At 45.4% G+C, this 12,029-nt stretch overlaps 1 protein-coding gene and 4 non-coding genes across 7 annotated transcripts in view; 3 read left to right on the top strand and 2 right to left on the bottom strand.

The window, feature by feature from the left end:
• LOC120568389 (kinesin-associated protein 3-like) overlaps nucleotides 1-12,029 on the top strand; it is a 49,725-nt gene that overhangs the window by 13,049 nt on the left and 24,647 nt on the right. The window lies entirely within an intron of this gene.
• On the top strand, nucleotides 6,497-6,570 carry trnan-guu. The gene has a single exon. It is a non-coding gene; the product is annotated as a tRNA-Asn (tRNA).
• Nucleotides 8,142-8,215, bottom strand: trnan-guu. Its single transcript has one exon. It is a non-coding gene; the product is annotated as a tRNA-Asn (tRNA).
• On the top strand, nucleotides 10,193-10,267 carry trnan-guu. The gene has a single exon. It is a non-coding gene; the product is annotated as a tRNA-Asn (tRNA).
• On the bottom strand, nucleotides 11,261-11,334 carry trnan-guu. Its single transcript has one exon. It is a non-coding gene; the product is annotated as a tRNA-Asn (tRNA).

Consider the following 12,029-nt stretch of genomic DNA (forward strand, 5'->3'; position numbering starts at 1 on the left):
TAAAGCAAATAGTTGTTGTTTTTATCCAAATATAGGTCACAATAAATATAAATTTGGTTTTACATCTAAAAATTAAAAGTAAAATCATGCCATTATTTTTTTAAAGCATCCTTACAGCAGCTTTTTTCACATTTGCCTACAGTATATACCCAGCGCTGTAATTAGCAGAAACTAATCATAACACAAAAAACAGTGAAGCATGTTTTTTTTATTTAACCAAACTTTTATTGTGGGGTAACAATATTAAAAGTATTATAAATATATCATGAACAGGGATATTATAAAATTATTATAAATGTTATCATTTTTTTTTAATGTTCTCCAGCCACTGTTCTTTGGGGACAGTCTCAACTGAAGGGCAGTACACAGTCCCTTTGTACTGGCTGTGTCCTGTCTCAGCTGTCCTGAACTGCCCGCATTTCTTGCACGTGTTCTGCAATACTTTGCGGGTCAGTTTTCAGACTGGAGCAGGAGGAGCTGATATTAGGCTGAAACCCCGGGCCTGTGGGGCAGCCATCAGGACAGGCACCTGTGTACTCATTGGAGCCAGCATCACCAGCTGTGGAGCTGACGTGGGAGGTGGAAGCTAGGGAGGCGCAGCAGGGAATAGCTGCCGCTGAGTGCGTGGTCTCACAGACACAGGTGTCGCAAATGCATATACGGCCTTCCTCTTAACCTGCGCTTGGCCCACGGTACTGCTGGGCAGGAGGTACTGGTGAGCTGGGCCGGGTTGGGGGGGTGCAGATAGGGGGTGCATATTTGCACTGAGGAGAGGGTCAGCTGCCACAGACAGGCGGCTTGGCAGGTCCAGTCCCTGCTTCACCACTGCGATGTCCTGCCTCTTCACCCTCTTATTGTGCCACTTCACCAGGGTGGTATGGCTCACGTCCACCAGCTGCATGGTGGTCTGCTGCATAACGTCCCCATTGGCCAGAATGCGCTGCCTGATTCGCCTATAGTCCTCCAGGATAAGGTCCCATCTGGATCTCTTCTTGGGACTGCGGTGGATGGCACAGAGCCGGATGAAGATGCTTTCCACCAGGCGGCAGCAATTTGGACATTGGGCAAGCGGGGCAGTGGTGGTAAGTGCATGCCGCTTTACACTCTCCACCCCTGGAGTGAACTCCTGCCTGTTCTTTTGAGTCCTAAACCTCCCTGTAACCAGCCTGGTCTGGTGTCTGGCAGAAAAGACAATTCGCTGCTTGTCAAAGTCTAGCAGGTTCTGCCACAGAATGACAATATCGCTCACCTGAGAAAGACAACATAGAGTGAACAGCACATTAAACAAAAACATTCAAGTGTGGACATGTGTGACAGAGAACAGAGGAGAAATAAACAAGACAATAAAAGTCCCTGACCTGCTGGTTGGAGAGGACTAGTGAGGGCTTGTTGCGCAGCTCCACTAGATATTCTGCCAAGCTGTCCACTCTGTCCATGCCTGGCACACCGGACTCATCCACAGCCTGTTAAAAACAGTGATGAGAATTTTGAGATCAGTGAAGCTGGGACAAAACAAAGTTACAGTGATGTTATTTATTAGCAAATAAATATGCTTTTACATACCCAAGATGCTTCCGCAGCCAGGGTAGAGGCAGCAGGCAGGGAGGAGGCGGCAGGCTGGATGGGAGCAGCCAGTGAGGAGGCAGAAGGCTGGATGGGAGCAGCCAGTGAAGAGGCAGCAGGCTGGATGGGAGCAGCCAGGGAGGAGGCAGAAGGCATGGAGGAGGCAGTCAGGGAGGAGCAGATAGGCTGTGTTGAGACGCTAAGATCATCAAGGAGACCTGACACCGTGAGGTCAGGTGGTTGGTCTTCCTCGAAGCCCTCATCCTCTTCCTCGCCCCCGTCCACATCCTCCAGCATGTCCTCCGTCTCCTCTGAGTCAGGGCTGACCTGTAAGGGCTGCCCAGTCTGACTTAACCGATAGTCAACACCAAGCAGCTCTCCTATGAAAAAGAACAGATAAACAAGCATGCACACATAATTAATAAGTTAATGGCATGTATCATGTTAAGTACATAGTTTGCTTTTGCCACTGGGAATGAAAAGTCTCACTGAATTTCAGTTTAAACACTCAAAAGCCAACGAACCAAAAATACTAGGTAGACAGTTATCATTACATTAGCATACCGGTGTATTTGGAGGGTGGCCTGAAGTTTGGCACAAATGCCCGGCCAAACACCTTCAAGCTGCTGCTGTTGACACACTGGGTCACATCCCCGGAGTAGGTGAGCAGAGATGATGGCCTGCTGGTCACCGCCACAGTCCCCCGGTCCTGGTTCCACCTGTTCAGGCCTTCCAGGAGGTACAGCTGAAAATTCAGTGCATTTGCACTGGTGCCTGAGAAAACAATAAAATATTAATAGTCCATTAAAAAGGTGTAGCTTTACAATCTAATGAATGCTTTCATAAAAGAGTATACTGAAGAGTATACTGAGTGTTTATCATACATAAGGGAGACACCAACCTGGAATGAAACTTTTCAGGTGGCAATGAAAAGATTCCAGAGATGTGGACCCTCTGGCACAGCGATACCTGGTTAGGACAACACCCCCCTTCTTGATGGTGCCTGTCTCTGTATAGAGATGCACACCAAGCAGGTCCTGGATGCACTTGACGGCGTGCCGCTGCACACGCCAGATGTGTTCAATGCGCACCTGGTCCAGCAGTGGCACCCCGCAACCCTGCAGGGTCTCTCCCGTTTGCCCCTCCCAGTTCCTGCAGCAGCGCCCAATGAGGCTGATGGTGGGGGCCCCGTCCTGGTCCTCCTTCGTCGCGCGGTACCGTACTGGCTCAGCTCATTCTTAGTGATCCTGGCATCCACCGGCGGATCACGCGTCACGGCGCACACCCTCCTGCCTGAGCTGCTCCTCTTTGCTTCCCCCCCGCAACAGCAGAGAGGTCCCCTGCGTCCCACTCAAATATGCAGGCAGAGAGACAGCCCATGAAGGTGGGGTAGAGGGGATGCCGTCAGTGGTACATCCGGACGGCCAGCCTCGCAAGTGCCAGATGTCCAGCCGTATGTGAAGGTCTGGCCACTCCCCAAACCTGGTTTGCAGCTTGCTGGACCCCTCACTGATGCAGCAGCCACAGTCCACATACAGCAGCACGGGGCGGCTATAGCTGCCTGGCGGTACCGCTCCATCACCCCTGCCACCATCCTGTCCAATCCTGGCCCCTCCTGCACTGTCACCACACTGGTCACGATCTGGCCAACCTCGTTCCCAATGGAGGTGACCCAGAGACCAGTCCCCTTGGCGTGACCAGCCAGCTTCTTTGTGATCTGTAATTTGACAATAGTGATGTTAAAAAAATCTGTAATTTACAGCAGCAAGTGTATATATGTTAATTACACTGTACACATTTAAATTACGTACCAATGTGATATTATGATTGACAATAGCATTAATGTGTATTATGGCATATTTTAAGCACATGGATATCTATTACACAGATAATTTATTACATGTTTTGGTTGAGTCCATCTTTAAGATGGAGCCAAATGTGGAGGTGATGCTGGCCTTGATATGGTCCAATCGGGAGAGGATGTCCCTGCCATAAACGGACAGCAGCCAGCGACTGGTGGGCACATCAATGGGCTCAGGGGGCTCCTGGCACACCACTGGGAAGAGGCTTGGCCGATCAACAAAGTCAGCACACTCTCCAAAATAGTGTGCCAACCTGTTCAGCCATTCCTCCCCATGGTTTTCCTTAAGCTGCTTTATCAGACGTGCTGGACTGTTGCCCAGAGTCCGGTCACGCAGCAGGCGAATGACACGGATGTCACAGGCATACCTGAAATGTAGCTGTGATTAGTTACACATTAATAGAAGGGTCATTATAGTCGTGTAAAAGCTATCACACACAGCCGGCGATGCGACGCGACAGTTGCTGTATTACACGCGACACATTTTTTCAAAACTGTTTTACTCACTTGCGGGTCAGGATCAGCCGGAACATGTTCTGGTGCGGCAGGTCAAGCTGGTTGCGGACAGTCTGAGAGGTAGACAGGTAGTTCAGAGAGCACACAGTGCACCTGAGTGTCTCTGTCACCATCAGGTAATACCTGTCAATGTCCAGGACCTTCCGAGCTCTCTTGTGGACACCGTAGCCCGTCAGCTGCTTCCCACACTCAGGGCAGTTTACCCTCACCTTCCACAGGTGGTAGGGCATCCACACCATCAGCCGATGGGTAAAAAAGCGATCTGGTGTTGGTGTCTGGTGATATATGAGAGCTGGGACAGCGGTTCGTACCACAGCTTCAAATCTTGTCGCAGTTTGCCAGAGTGGAAAATGGCGTTAGAAATCCACCTCTGGTCTTGGATGGGTATGTTTTTCCGCATCTCTGCTGGCAACCAGAACAGCCCAACACGCCCCCCAGCACTGTCCAGCTGAACTCCTCCAGGTTCATCCTGTTTAGAAGACAACAACAAATTATTAATGTATGGAATAAATAAAGGCTACACTAAGCATAACTTACACAACAGGCAGGCCAATGAACAGACAATGCTGTACTTACACAGGCTTCTGCCATGCTGGTGTTCACAGCATGGCTCGGAGTCCTCACAGAGGATGGAGAGGGGCTGGGGGTCCTCCCAGAAGACGGGGCATGGCTCGGGGTCCTCACAGAGGATGGAGAGGGGCTGGGGGTCCTCCCAGAAGACGGGGCATGGCTCGGGGTCCTCCCAGAGGATGGAGAGGGGCTGGGGGTCCTCACAGAGGATGGAGAGGGGCTGGGAGTCCTCACAGGGGAGGAAGAGGGGCTGGGGCTCCTCCTAGCCACTAAATTAGGCTTTAGTGTGGCAGACTGTGACCCACCAAAGCGTGATTTAGTGAACTGAAAAGACAAACAATATTAATTTGATAATGTTAACAATACAAAAGCACTATTAATTAAATATGAGTTATTTAATATAATTTTCACCATTGACAAACTTGGAGGGGGGCGCCAGAAAGATGGTGGCACAGCAGCCGTTGCACCAGGGGTCGAGACCAGAGCTGCAGACTGCAAGGCTGCGGCAGGAGGCTGAGTGGTGGGCTGCTAAATCAACAGCATTTTGATGTAACAACTACAGCATTGCAGCAGACATGAGATGTAAGATTAATCATAATGACATCATTTTAAAACAGATCACCTTAGCACCGTGAAATCCACAATTACAGGCCACTGACCCACCAAACAGAGTGGTCTGTCCACGGGCCTGCATGGGGCATTTCTCAATCTGAAACAATCAGAAACCTGTTTAGCCTGGGGTATACAGTCTTACTATCGCATGGTATATTTTTCAAGTGATCATTATATAATGCTATATTTTACCTTCTGATAGAGGTCATGCCACTTCCGCTGCTTAGGGGCTGGTCTGTTGCCTCCAGAAGGCCAAACCCCTGAGCTTGCATATGCCCTCAGCCTTGCCATCCACTCTCCTTCCCCCATGGACTTGTGGCTTTTAGGCTTATTGCTCATCTAAAGGCAACATGAATATGGACAACAATATACAATGAGCATTCTCTGGACAATACACTGTGACACTGCAGCACAAACACACACCTAATATGACAGCATGAAAGCTGCATTATCAAATCAATTTAAGTTACAGTAATGTAGCTAATGTTGGGTGTATGATCAGACTTTTTAAATGGGTAGCAATCTACCTAGATGATTAGCAAAGACTAGGCTATGTCATAGTAAGTTAGTTACATATGATTTTCTATTCATAGTAATATTGAAGGTATTATATGTAGCAAACTAGCCATAATATAGTAGTTAACCTACAGCTTGCAATATACCCAGGTGCAGGTGGTTAGCTAAGAACAGTTATATCATAGTAGTAGTAACATGGCTTTTTCTACTCATATTAATATTGAGCCTATTAATGTTACATTTATCGATAGTAACCTTAACGTTAGTTTGTTTACATTTCACATGAGACACGAACGACCCATATTTGATAGCGCTAGCTACAGTTAGCATTGGCGATTGTTGTTATTGATGACGCTACGGCCATATAACATAATGTAACACGTAGCAAAATGATCAGATAACTTCGTGTGAAGGATTGAAATAAACTGTATATGTGCCTATTTAAGAAGGAAACACATATTTAAATGGTAACTTGCCATTAAATTGAATGATATCCTATCGCTCGCTGACAGCTTCAGTGCGTTGACGGCAAACCGTTACTAGGCACGCTGGGGACGGGACGCGAGCCGTCATGTACGTGATTACGGCATTCAATCTACATTGGAAAGAAGCGTTATGATTTGCTACGTCCAATGTCACCCCGCTATGTGATTGGACGTGGGGGAATCTCACATTGGAAATGAACGAACGTGATTAGCTGTTTGGAACAGACGATCTTGAGCCAGGTAGCGCCACAGAGACTACAATAACGTCTCAGTGTGTATAATTGTTTTGTTGCAATTTTCAGTCTTACTCTGGCAACTGCTGTATTAAAAAAAATAAAAATAAAAAAAATGAACACGGCAGCAGCTTGTACTAGTCTCTGTGGCGCAATTGGTTAGCGCGTTCGGCTGTTAACCGAAAGGATGGTGGTTCGAGCCCACCCAGGGACGAGTAGTTTTGGGCAGCATGGTGGCCCAATGGTTACCACTGTGGCCTCACAGCAGGAAGGTTCTGGTTCCAATCCAGGTCGTTCCGGGCCTTTCTGTGCGGAGTTTGTATCTTCTCCCCATGTTTGCGTGGGTTTCCTCCGGGTGCTCTGGTTTCATGTACTAGGTTCTCCAGTCAGTTCCCTTGATCAAGGCACTGGCTCAGAACTTTTATTCTCCCTGAAGCAAGTGTCCGTTTATTTTTAAAGAAGTATTTTTTTTAAAATAGCAACTTTTTGCAATTTTTACTGTCTTGTTGTTGTTGTTGTTGTCTTGTTGATTTCTCGCATAAAAAAGTTTCAGAAGTATATTTTGTAATGGAATAGCGGAGATCTGCCTGACCTAGATTCAGAAGACTACCTGATCTCAGGTCAGTTGTGTAGTGTTGAAGTTAAAAAGTTTAAACACAATGTACTTGCTAGATCTAATCAAATAACTACACTGATTAGCATTGGTCTGGCTCACACCGTCTGTAGCTTCTAAAGAATTGATTAGGTCATGGCTGTTATTTAGCATAATGTAGGAGACTCATTGTCCCCACAGGAAAGGTAACTTTTGTCTCTTTTAGGGGAGCCATCCCCAGACGTGATTAGAACAAAGGAAATGCAAACTCTGTAAACTCGAATATAATCAACACTTCCATGTGAAACGACCTTTGTCTGTGATCTGGAGTAAACCTGAAATCAGAGGTGTGTCGTTAACCTGGGACAGTTTCCATTCAGGGAGGCACCCACAATTATAATTGTATAATATAATTCTGAGCAGGGGAAAGATTCGACACTACAAGCTGGGTCCCGACAAGGGCACAAGGTTCTGTAGTCCGCTGTTTACAGTGTATTGTTTGTCATGTCGCATGGCTGCTAACTTGTGTCCCGACAGGGGAAGCATGTTTGCAGTCTGATGCTGGTAGTGTTTTATGTTTTATGTTTAATTGTGTTTTGACTGTCGTTTTCACCGTGTTGTTTTATTAAACCTCTTGCTTAACTTTCAATCCGAACCTAGCCTCTCCTTCGTCCCCAGAAATCTAAGAACACGTCATTTAGTATACTCTAACAGTAGCCTATGTAAATGTTGGGGCGTGACCGTTCTCTTAATACACCCATGGGCGTGACAAAGGTACAGGTCTTGAGATGCTTACGTCAACTTCCAGCTTTGTTAAGATTTGCCTGTTTTCAGCGGCAGTTTCAAAATATGAGATTTTTATAGTAAAGGGGTGTCAATGGGATTTTGAGGTTCTATGTATGTCCTATTTACCCACCGAACTGTCGTTATTCAACTATGACAGGGTAAATTAGTTTTGCATTCTATCACCCCTTTAAAGTCAGTCAGTCAGTTCCCTTGATCAAGGCACTGGCTCAGATCTTCTGTTCTCCCTGAAGCAAGGGTCCGTTTATTTTTAAAGAAGTATTTAAAAAAAAATAGCAAGATCTAAACTCCACACAGAAAGGCCCGGAACAACCTGGATTGGAACCAGATCCTTCCTGCTGTGAGGCCACAGTGGTAACCATTGGGCCACCATGCTGCCCAAAACCACTCGTCCCTGGGTGGGCTTGAACCACCATCCTTTCGGTTAACAGCCGAACGCGCTAACCAATTGCGCCACAGAGACTACAACAACCTATCAGCGTGTTCATTTTTTCTTTTTTTTTAATACAGCAGTTGACAGAGTAAGACAGTGAAAATTGCGACAAAAAAAAAATTATACGCACTGAGGAGTTATTGTAGTCTCTGTGGCGCAATTGGTTAGCGCCACAGAGACTACAGAGTTAGTGAACACAACCTATCAGCGTGTTCATTTTTTTTTTTTTTATACAGCAGTTGACAGTGTCACTACCCAAAGTGAGAAGAGTGCAGATTTGAGTAGCGCATGCTCAGATTTAAAAGGTTTACGGCATAACGTGTCATACCCGATGTTAGCCGAGTCAGACCGGCTCTGGTCGAGCGCAAATGTGAGTTGCGCATGCTCAGATTTAAACTGTTTACGGCATAACGTGTCTTACTGAAATTTGTGAAATCTGTAAAATAATAAACTTTTCTCTTTACATACAATAACAGAAGATGGAAATCATTTCGAAAACGTTTTAGCTATCTATGATTATTTGGTTGCTAACGTTAGCTCAAAACGCCATTCAAGTGACAGCCTTTGTTGTGTCTGATTGCTAACTTGTAGCTAGCAGTCATTTCAAAAACGTTTTAGCTATCTATGATTGTTAGATTGCTAACGTTAGCTCAAAACGCCATTCAAGTGACAGCCAATGTTGTGTTTGTTTGCTAACTTGTAGCTAGCAGTCATTTCAAAAATGTTTTAGCTATCTATGATTGTTTGATTGCTAACGTTAGCTAAAAACGGCATTAGCATCTAGTAGGCTACTTGATTGCTAACGTTAGCTCAAACCGCCGTTAGCATCTAGTAGGCTACTTGATTGCTAACGTTAGCTCAAACCGCCATTAGCATCTTGTAGGTTACTTGTCGCAAAGTGACGCATGCGCAACTCTAGGGTGACCAAACGTCCTCTTTTGCCCGGACATGTCCACTTTTTACCTACTGTCCGGGGCGTCCGGGGGGGTTTTATAAATTCATGAAAATGTCCGGTTTTCACTGTTTTTCATGGGCCTATTAAGCGTGTACTTAAATTGACTGGCGCTTTGCACAGTGTACTACGGTACTTTGTTGTGTGACGTAATTCCCGAGCGGCTGCTTTGTGGGCGGCTCTGCGACGCGCACATACACAGGGACCAGAGCAGACAGCGGAGCAGCATTGCACACAAAATGCCGAAGCGTTGTCTGCTAAAGATTTCCCACCGTGGTCAGAAAACACAGAGGAGACACTTTGTTTCTCTCACTATGACTCTAGAGTCGTACTCGCTCGCCGTCACTCTCCCTTAATTCTTCCTCGCTCTATCACCCACTCCCCACACACACAGACATGCCGGCTCGACACACACACCAGCGCACAAGTATTAACATCAGGCTACGGCGAAAGCTCTGCGTGGAGCAACCATAACAACCATAAAACAAGACTTAGTGCAGCTTAACAGTTGAACTGCAAAAAAAAATAAAAATGTCCCACGTACCGTCCCGGTAGGGACTGGACTAGTGGGAGGCGGAGTGCACCATGTGCAAAGCTGGCATATATGTTTTAGTGTCTTTGCTATTTATCTTATTACATTGAAAAGGTATTAAGACATATTTTGTTGTAGCTGGATTTTCTAACACAGAAGAGGTCATATTTAGAACATTATTTCATATTATTTATTTATTTTAAAAGAGAGATATTATTTTGTTACAGGTTGTTACAGATTTTATTTTATTACAGAAGTTAATTTTGCACCATCGAGGCATAATAAAGCATGTTCATTAACCATTAATTAAGCCTGTCTGAATTTTTGTCTCGAGGCCGGGCCAAGTGTCCTCTTTTTTGGAAATCAAAATATGGTCACCCTACGCAACTCACATCTGCACTCGTCGCAAAGTGACGCATGCGCAACTCAAATCTGCACTCTACTCACTTTGGGTAGTGACAGACAGAGTAACACAGTGAAAATTGCACAAAAACAAAATTGAACACACTGACAACTTATTGTAGTCTCTGTGGCGCAATTGGTTAGCGCATTTGGCTGTTAACCAGAAAGGATGGTGGTGCGAGCCCACCCAGGGACGAGTGGTTTTGGGCAGCATGGTGGCCCAATGGTTACCACTGTGTCCTCACAGCAAGAAGGTTCTTGTTTCAATCCAGGTGTTGTTTTCCAGAAGTATTTTTTTTAAATAGCAACTTTTTTCCAAGTTTTGCTGTCTCTCGCAATTTCATCGAAACACAAATGCAAAAGACATCGTTTTTTTTTTGTTGTTTTTTAACTAAAGCTGCCGCAAAATCAGGCATTTTAAACCACACCTAACACAAACAAAGGCCGCAAAGTCTTGGCGGGACTGATTAATACATGTTGGATTTGAGGGAAATATGCAAAAAATGATGCTGGTGTCAGCTGCTGTTTGAAAAAAAAGAAAAACAACAACAAGACAGTAAAAATTGCAAAAATCCTTTCGGTTAACAGCCAAACGCGCTAACCAATTGCGCCACAGAGACTACAACAACCTATCAGCGTTTTTTTTTTTTTTTAAATACAGCAGTTGCCAGAGTAGGACAGTGAAAATTGCAAAAAAAAAAAATTATACACACTGAGGAGTTATTGTAGTCTCTGTGGCGCAATTGGTTAGCGCGTTCGGCTGTTAACCGAAAGGATGTTTGAGTTAGGTGTTTTTCATGCACCTAACTCAAACAAAGGCCGCAAAATCTTGGCGGGACTGATTAATAAATGTTGGATTTGAGGGAAATATGCAAAAAACTATGCTGGTGTCAGCTGCTGTTTAAAAAAAAAAAAACAACAAGACAGTAAAAATTGCAAAAAGTTGCTGTTTAAAAAAAAATACTTGCTTCAGGGAGAATAGAAGATCTGAGCCAGTGCCTTGATCAGGGGAACTGACTGGAGAACCTAGTACATGAAACCAGAGCACCCGGAGGAAACCCACGTAAACATGGGGAGAAGATACAAACTCCGCACAGAAAGGCCTTGAACGACCTGGATTGGAACCAGAACCTTCTTGCTGTGAGGCCACAGTGGTAACCATTGGGCCACCATGCTGCCCAAAAGCACTCGTCCCTGGGTGGGCTCGAACCACCATCCTTTCGGTTAACAGCCGAACGCGCTAACCAATTGCGCCACAGAGACTACAATAACTCCTCAGTGTGTATAATTTTTTTGTTTTCAATTTTCACTGTCCTACTCTGGCAACTGCTGTATTAAAAAAAAAAATGAACACGCTGATGAGGTTTTTGTAGTCTCGCAATGGCGCAATTAAGCGTTAACCGAAAGGATAGTGAAGTTCCACCAAGGACTGAATGCGACAACATTGAAACAATAATTGCCTGGTCACAGCAGGAAGGATCTGGTTCAAATGCTGTCGTCGGATTAATTCTCCTTTTGATTCTCGAGTGCTCTGGTTTCATGTACCGCAAGTTCTCCAGTCAGTTCCACCGATATGGCACTAATCCGTTTATTTTTAAAGAAGTATTTTAAAAAAAAATAGCAAGATACAAACTCCACACAGAAAGGCCCGGAACGACCTGGATTGGAACCAGAACCTTCTTGCTGTGAGGCCACAGTGGTAACCATTGGGCCACCATGCTGCCCAAAACCACTCGTCCCTGGGTGGGCTCGAACCACCATCCTTTCGTCATACATACGCCACTTATTGAGATCAGTCTGCAACCCGTCTGTATACGGCGTAGACATACACATGGATAGCTGAAAATGCGTACAGAAAGTGGCGTGTATGTTTACGCGAAGTAATGATGTCAGGTTGGGCAACTAAATGATTATTTCACTAATTATTTATACTTTAATTTGAAGTTAAAAAAGTATAT

This window comes from Perca fluviatilis, chromosome 11 (assembly GCF_010015445.1).
Source record: "Perca fluviatilis chromosome 11, GENO_Pfluv_1.0, whole genome shotgun sequence".
Lineage (NCBI taxonomy): Eukaryota > Metazoa > Chordata > Actinopteri > Perciformes > Percidae > Perca > Perca fluviatilis.